General features: G+C 46.2%; 1 long non-coding RNA gene across 1 annotated transcript; it reads left to right on the top strand.

The window, feature by feature from the left end:
• The first annotated feature begins 653 nt into the window (after positions 1-653).
• LOC144129274 (uncharacterized) lies at positions 654-7589 on the top strand. Its single transcript, XR_013313901.1, has 3 exons — positions 654-2115; positions 3534-3672; positions 3823-7589. It is a non-coding gene; the product is annotated as an uncharacterized LOC144129274 (long non-coding RNA).
• The last annotated feature ends 742 nt before the right edge of the window (positions 7590-8331 follow it).

The following is an 8331-nucleotide window of genomic DNA, read 5'->3' as shown; positions in this document are numbered from 1 at the left end:
TAGCGCTAAGGACATCTGACTCCCAAGAGCAGAGGTCGTATCATCGTTGCTGATCAGCATTCCAGCCGTTACGTCATCCTAATGTAAACATCGCGAGCCGTTATATAACCAGTCCACTGCACGATAATAAGCCTGTACGCTTTCTGCATCGAGGTAATAAACACACGGTACAGCGGGATCCAGTGCACATGCAGATCAACCTCGCTTGTCTACATTCGCTGGATATGCATCTACCCTTCGAAAAGGAGAGTTAGCTTGGAGCCGTAGGGGTTGGGCCCTGAAATGTGTCTTGGCCTTGCGTTGCAGGCTATAGGGACATGTGAAGGTTCTTGCGGGGCATAGGCAACATAAGTGAAGAGAAAATAGCGGGTGCGGAAAGAGATAATAAATAAATAAGATGGCAAAGAGAGATGGTCAACGTGTTTCACGAGGCAATGAAGAGGGCCTTGCTCGAGAAGCGAGGGTCACTCTCACCCGTGGTGGTCGCTTTCAGTTTTTCTCTACGGTCGACACTTCGCTTGTAACGGCGTTATCTGATTCGACAGGAGACACGGAAAGCAAGAGAGTTCGCCTTGATCCCCGTTGAAGCGGTGTACTTGAACGACGCGACCATATATACGCTAGGGAGGACACGTAGGCGCCGTTGGGTTAGCGCACTAGGGCAGGAAATCGTTACGCGCCTGTTGCCTTTGAGGATTTTCAGAAGCTGTCAAATTGATTACGACCAAATACTGCTTATTCACTCGAGACCTTGTGCAGATGCGTAAGCTTTTTGATAAGAGAGCAGATGTCGTCGTAGGGGGGAGGATTTAGATGAATGAGATAGCTGATTTCTTGCGAAGAACTTGGATTAGGGCTGCATAGCAATTGTGAGCTTTACAACCAGGCGCCACGTAGTGCGTATCGGGTCAGGAAACTTAAGGGCAAGAAAACAGCACAACGTAGGGCCTCAGAAAGGACCTGCCTTTCGCAACCGCCTCCTTCTGAATTTAGTTTTTCAGAGTTGCGCACTTAATACAATTGGCTTACGTGAACGCTGTAATGTAAAGTGTTGCCTACCGAAAAAAAAAAGTTTCTGCGGCTGAAATTTCGAATAACGTTATTTTTGAATATATAAAGAGATAGGTTACCGCATTCGAACGACATACACGGTACTTAAATGAAAACAGAGACTTTATGAAAGGCCAAAACATTAAGTATAGGTGCTGCCATAACCGGCCGGTTTCGAACGTAAAGTGCGGAGCTCCGAGACAGCTTTTTGCGCGCGAATCCCAGAGACTATGCTACCCCACCGTTCACATCAAAACGGTGATCGCGGAGTTCTTTCTTGGTGTAAACGTCACGGTTTTTAATCGTTAATAGTAAAGATGAAATTATTGAAGAAAATTTACTTACCCAGAAGTAATGTACGTTAGAAACTAGAGCATTCCTTTCGTCCTTCGAGAGAGATGATCGATCTACTTTCGCTAATAAATTCTCTCAAGGGAGATAGAAAGTCAGTCTACCTCCCTTGAGATAGAGTACCTTGGTTGAAGGGAGTTGAAAGGAGTTCAGCCGTGTCCGTGTGACAGGTGTTTTACTCTGACACGTTGCCCCCAATCGCTTTAGCAACATAAACACGGTGAAATTGCTCTCTGAGGTTCCGGGTGATGTGAAGACGGCTGCGCCGTTAATGTCAACCGGCGCCATCGCAGCCCCGCGCGCGTCATCTCTCGTAGCCGAAGCCCCTCGGCATCGCGTAGCAGAGCTCGTATAGGGAGCGCGTTGGCGGATGCTGATGGTTTTATTCTGCCTTCGCAGATACGTCCAAAGAGCAACGCACGGCACCAGCGTAGAAGACGATCGGAAGTGCGATGAGCGGTAGCCATAGAGAAACATACGTACATAAAGAGCGGACACTCAAGCCGTTTCGCGGCCGAGCAAAAAAGGGTCTGACCACCCGCCAGGCGGACTATGTTTGCTTCCACTCTACTTCAAAGGTCGACAGCTTATCACGCGTCCACCGGATTACATCCAAGTGTTCCATTTCTAAATAGAAGTTGGTGCTGCGCCGGTCATGTGCCGCAGGTTACGCCCACCTCACAGCGCTTTTCAGCGCGTCGCCTTGTTTTTCCGGTAAGTTGTTTCCTGTTGCCTGCAGGGTTAATTTTGATGTTTCTTGAGCTAAGAACATTGTAGCAAGTCGTTTGTTATGCTGCGTGAACGTATTTTGCACGTGTAGCATATAATATGCCGCGAGCCATCCGTTTGTTCTTGCACTGTCTTTTCGGGAAGACATGTGAATTACTTCGAAAGCGTAATTTTCCAAAAGTCACTCGCGACACATTCGATTTAAAACACAGAATTTATCGATGGCTCACCCGTATCGTAACACAAACCTTTTACATGGCGTGGGTCGAACAGTGTAATGCACATTTGATATCGACCGCGTGAAAATACCTTTGTCACACGGGAAGCGGACAGTTTTGATCGTGATCGGTCAGATCCCAATCGGGCCTCAATATCCCCCGATCGTGTTTGAGCCGCGTTTAGAAATAGTTGATTGCCATCGGAGCTTCGGAATCGAGCTGTCCGATTGCGTTCGAAACCTACTATATGCTTTTTTAGGTGTCAGAGTGCTAGGAAACGAACAGCAAAAGAGAGCAGCCTAAAATATAAAAAACAAAGGTTCTTTTAGACTGCAGTACAACAAATGCTAATACGTTTTATTCAGGCATAATTTCTCGTATATGTGTCAATACCGCCGACATGTGTTTAAGATAATTTCAGGTGATCGGCATTGATAGGTATGCTTTTTAGCTATAATACCAGATTCAAATATTTCTTTCTGGACTAAGTAATATACAAGGAATTTTTTCTGCCAACTTGGCAAATTTTGCTGGGTGTTTCGGACCTACCTAGTGGCATTTGTTGCGCTAGGGCTGTTCTTATTCCCGATCCTTGGACCGCTATATCAGCGATCATTTTCCTTCGCGATTGAAAGTCGGATCCCGGTCGAGGGCTCGATCACAATCGAAAGTGCCCACGTGAAGAGGTATAAGAAAATCGTGGCGGATACTGCTATCTACGCAATCATCACGACAGTGTGCGATCACTGTCAAGTGAAAGTTTATCACTGGCCCGTATCGCATATAGGTATAGGGTCCGGAAGAAAACCATTGACAAAAGTCACTGCTTTCCAACAAAGGAGTAAGCCGGGTTAGTTGGTATATTCTTTGCATGGAAACAGCGCAGCAGACGGGACCAAGAAAGGAAGACAGAAGCGCCCGTGTGTGTCTCTTCCTTTCTTGGTCCCGTCTGCTCCGCTGTTTCCATGCAAAGTCACTGCTTCATAGACAAAAAATCAGTTTACGTCAGCTCGCTTCCACAAGGGGTTGAATCTAGTTAGACAAAATTTTTCATGAACGATATGTTAACACGCTTGTCTGCAAACATATAAATAACTGTCATCAGCGGGTTTATTTTTCTTTTTTATCTTTTTTTGCTGTGATATATTTCCCTTTGCCGTTTGATGACTGCAACACTCTTTACAGTCTGTACACAAGCCCACACCAGTATGCCACGGAGCGGATTAAATTACGGGAGGTACTGCTGCGTTTCATGGTGTGGGAACAATGGGCGAAGACAAAGGAAGCCGAGGCCGAAGTTCTTCCGCATTCCTCGTGACAGCAGGTGATTGACGCCTTTTCTGTCTACTTTAATGAAAATACAAAAATAGTGCTGCCAATCTCTTGTTAGAACCGGCTACTGTGCGCATGTCTTTTTTCTAGCCAGCCAGTGAAGTGAATAATCACAGGTTACACTGCGTCATAATTATTTTAGGTCGAAGGCTTGGATCGAGTGTGCCAAGAGGGGCGACCTGTTAGAAATGTCGCCGACCCAGCTGTATGCGCCACGTACCACATCTGCGGGGACCATTTCACCGCAGATGACTTCGTGGACCCCGTGATGACTTCGCTGAAGAAGACGGCTATTCCTACTGTTCAGCCTACAGGATAATGGATTGTCAGCTCGCTAAAGGTGGATTTTTTTGGCGTGGTGCCTACACCTTGACCAAAAAATCGTAATAATCGCCTTTTACGAAGAGTGCAAGCTTACTATTGCGCTACTATGATGCATTGAATATGGTGTGCTTGTATTTTTGAACAGCCTATGAACCTATCGCTCAAAGCTGCTGATGTGCAGGAATCAAGCGTGCTATATGCGTGTCTTTTTAAACCCTTACTTTTGTCTATCTATTCACAACTCCTGGTGTGTTGTTCGCACGGACGATGTTTTAGATGACAAACGCGCAGAGCGCATGTGCAATATTTTTTTTTGTTCGAGACATGGTGCCACCGGCTTTACCATAACTTCTTTCTTGTTGCTTTTTGTATAATGTATATTGTAAATGTGTGAGATCCAGTATTTTTTTCCTGCACAGTTCAAATTGCAAACAAGAAAAAAACTCTTTGTGTGAAGCCCCTCCCTTCCATGTCTGCAACTGAAAGAGGCGGCTCAATGGCGGCAAAAAAAATTAACGTAAAAACAGATCTGATTGCATTATTCCAAACCGCATGAACTAATTCAGCTTGCGTAGGTTCTTCTAGAAGCTTGGTGGTATTTCCAGTAAAAGTCTGCGATCCGAGAGTTTATTACGTCTATGTGTATGGCATGCTTAGAAAGGAAATATTAAAACAAGCTTGTGCTCCACTTAGACGATGTAGTTGAATATTTTAATAGCCGAAGGTAATTCAGAATCGAAAGCATTGTTATCGAAACCTAAACAGAGCTGAAGCACACGCCTAAAATCTCGGAGGACGAAATTAACGGTCTGACCACCCGCCCGGGGCGCTGGCGGCAGTGTAGTACCTCCGCCGCAGGGCCCTACGGAAGTGTCCGCTCTTTACGTAAGTATGTTTCTCTATGCGGTAGCCTCGAACGTATCGAGGGAAAGCTATCTTCAGGTCTGTTTAATCTTGCGTGAACCACTGGCGCCTGCTTTAACGGTGGGCACCCCGTAGTATCTTACATTGCAAGCACGCACATCCATCGCGTGATCGCAATCGCCCTTCAGAAAGCTTGGACGCTACCATCTCGTCCTTGCAGCTGCAGTGACCGCGTTTTAGTGGAGCACGTGCCAGTCACATTTGACCGTGTTCTAGATCCTGACCACGCCCATCAATTAAGACGATGCTAACCTCGCAGAATCTTCATGATATGGTATCGCCATAAGACATTATGCCACAGCTACTTCGTCGTATATCCAATTTCGTGCTTATCTTAGTGACCTATGACAGTGCATGACTACTCTTAAGCTTTTCTCTCTATCCCACACACACACACACGGACATACACGCGCCCGCACACCTGAAAATAAAATAAGCGCGGGAAAGCACGAACCGGAAGCAGCAAGAGCCAGCCAAAAGTAGTCGTGCGACCGAGTTGAAGCCATTTTATCGATCCTACCCGATCCTCATTAAAGCGGAAACAAATACCAGCACATATCATTATATAATTCAACTACTGTAGTCCCAATAACTATCGGAGAGAACGCATCGCACGCAGGAATGCTACGGAAAGACAATGTCTTCTGAAATGTCCTGTTTACGCCCGCGTTCTTAGCACACGTGGTTGACAGACCTAGAATGTGTAAGCTGTTGCAAGTTTGATAATAATAATAATAATAATTGGTTTTGGGGGGAAAGGAAATGGCGCAGTATCTGTCTCATATATCGTCGTACACCTGAACCGCGCCGTAAGGGAAGGAATAAAGGAGGGAGTGAAAGAAGAAAGGAAGAAAGATATGCCGTAGTGGAGGACTCCGGAATAATTTCGACCACCTGGGGATCTTTAACGTGCACTGACATCCACAGCACACGGGGCGCCTTAGCGTTTTTCCTCCGTAAAAACGCAGCCTGATAAGCAAAGCAAACTTTGACAGAGGCGACGAAAAGCTGGCTAAAAAGCAGCCAGGAAAGTGCGCGCACGTCACTTCCGACAGCGCATGCGTCCGCATTCACTCGGGTCAGCGGGCCAGCCGTAGGGAGCATTGAGACGACCGCCGGTAGAATTGCTGGTCCTCCTAAGGCGTATGGTTGCCTGCGCAGGTGCACGCTCCGACATGGCAGTACTTCGAGAGTGAAATTCGGTGCGCACAGATCATTACTTGAAGTGATGAAGCCGCATATTTCTGTGAACGCGCAGTTACCAGTTCTGGCCGGGGCGGTATACCTTTCGCCACGTATGCTTTCACCTTTTCTGCGCCTGGCGGAAAGGTCAGTGCCTCCAATTTTATGCGGGTGGACTTTTGAAGTCGGGAAGCATGAACGCATATTTATTCACAGTGTGTAGCCGTCACATCGTCAATGTGCCGACAATGCAATGGTGCCGGAGGTAAGATGACAGGAACGACCGTTGCACAGGAACGACCATGCGGTTTTCTGGAAAGAAGCAAATGCGTGTCTTATTCAATGCAAGTTGTGCGTGTTCAAAGAGATGTTTAAAAAAGCGAGGTACCATGAAAAAACAAAACTAGGTGCTCAGTACAGCACGGCAAGCGAAATAGATGGTTACATAAGTGTAAACTCGTTTTAAGGCCATCATGGTGCTGTATCCTGGCCCTCGCAACGGGCCCTGCGGTGTGACTCGGACCATCAGTACGGCCTCTTCGGCGCATCGACCCCACCTGTTCCTTCTACGTGGCGCGTAATACATAGGTAGGCCTGACCGCACTTGCCTCCACCTGATTCACCTTGATGTAGTGTACACTAACTAGTACACACAAAATATTACACCCCAGCTGTACACTGTGCTCAGCAAGTGGTTTGTGAGATAACCTTGAACATTAAATTAGCAGCTACTGCTGGTTTAGAATGTCACGCAAGACATTGAAAACTGAAGTAGGTTTGCGTCCGGCCTGTGGCCCCATCCTCAAGAATGTACTTCAGATTCTGGCGTGCTGAAGCTTCAGCATTAAGAGCAGAGCATTCCCCCTTAAAGGAACAGTCTATACTGGCTTTTATCGGCTCTATATTTTCTTAAATCTATTGAAAGCTCTTTTCCCATACAAACGAATGCATGTTTGGGGCGCTGAGAAGCACGACAGAACAATTTAAAACCTATTTTTTAAAAATTAGGTCTAAGTTATAAATTTAAGTTTTTAAAACCACGGCGCCTAGGTGGCGTGCAGCGGCAGTGATGAGTGTGACATCAACAGATATGACTAGGTTTTATTAAGACCTGACTTGAGAGCATTATGAAAGCTTTAAAAAGAAGCTGATATATGTCCCAAATATCAGCAACCGCATTTGCCGTACGTAGCGCTGCCGACGGTAGCGCTATGGCAGCCTTCTTTTCTGAAAACATTAAAATAGGTGATGAGGACACATGGTTAAAGCGTGCAAGAAACTGGTTAGTTCCTTGAGAAAGAAAGTTAAGGCGTCTGAAGTTTCTTACAACAAAAATAACACAATAACGCTATGTACGTATAGAGCTCATCCCCTTCTTAAACTCTAGTAAATCAATTACACGCAACGTTGCCTGAGTACTTGCGAAGACGCGAAGCTTTAACATAGCATGGCGCAACCATCGGGTCTGGCATAACTTTCTTTTTGCAGTTTAATAATAATAATAATAATAATAATAATAATAATAATAATAATAATAATAATAATAATAATAATAATAATTGGTTTTGGGGGAAAGGAAATGGCGCAGTACCTGTCTCATATATCGTTGGACACCTGAACCGCGCCGTAAGGGAAGGGATAAAGGAGGGAGTGAAAGAAGAAAGGAAGAAGAGGTGCCGTAGTGGAGGGCTCCGGAATAATTTCGACCACCTGGGGATCTTTAACGTGCACTGACATCGCACAGCACACGGGCGCCTTAGCGTTTTTCCTCCATAAAGACGCAGCCGCCGCGGTCGGGTCCAAACCCGGGAACTCCGGATCAGTAGTAGAGCGCCCTAACCACTGAGACACCGCGGCGGGGCCTCTTTGCAGTTTAAAATATGAATCCCGGGCAAAACTTCGAGTTCTGTCCTTCGTATTGTCATCATAGGAAAAGATTTACAAAAATAATTATGTCGCTATTTCCACACTCGTGTCCGGCAGTAGAGTGCCCCTTTAATATTCTTGTGGACACGGATCTTTGTGAGCACACTGCGAAAATCCTTAGGGGAGAGTTTTGTATGCGCACGCTTCGCTTCATCTTTTTTCACTTGTTCAAGGTGGCTCGTCGCGAACACTGAGGTCGGAACCATGATGGCGCCGCAGTAGGCTAGCTAACACAACTTCTCCGCTTTATACCTCCCTGCTGTATGCCAGCGTCTCTGGTTAAAGTAGTGACAAC

Source organism: Amblyomma americanum, chromosome 4 (assembly GCF_052857255.1).
Source record: "Amblyomma americanum isolate KBUSLIRL-KWMA chromosome 4, ASM5285725v1, whole genome shotgun sequence".
Taxonomy (NCBI): Eukaryota; Metazoa; Arthropoda; class Arachnida; order Ixodida; family Ixodidae; genus Amblyomma; species Amblyomma americanum.
Note: the sequence above shows the minus strand (reverse complement) of the source record. Positions and strands in the feature narration are given on the sequence as shown.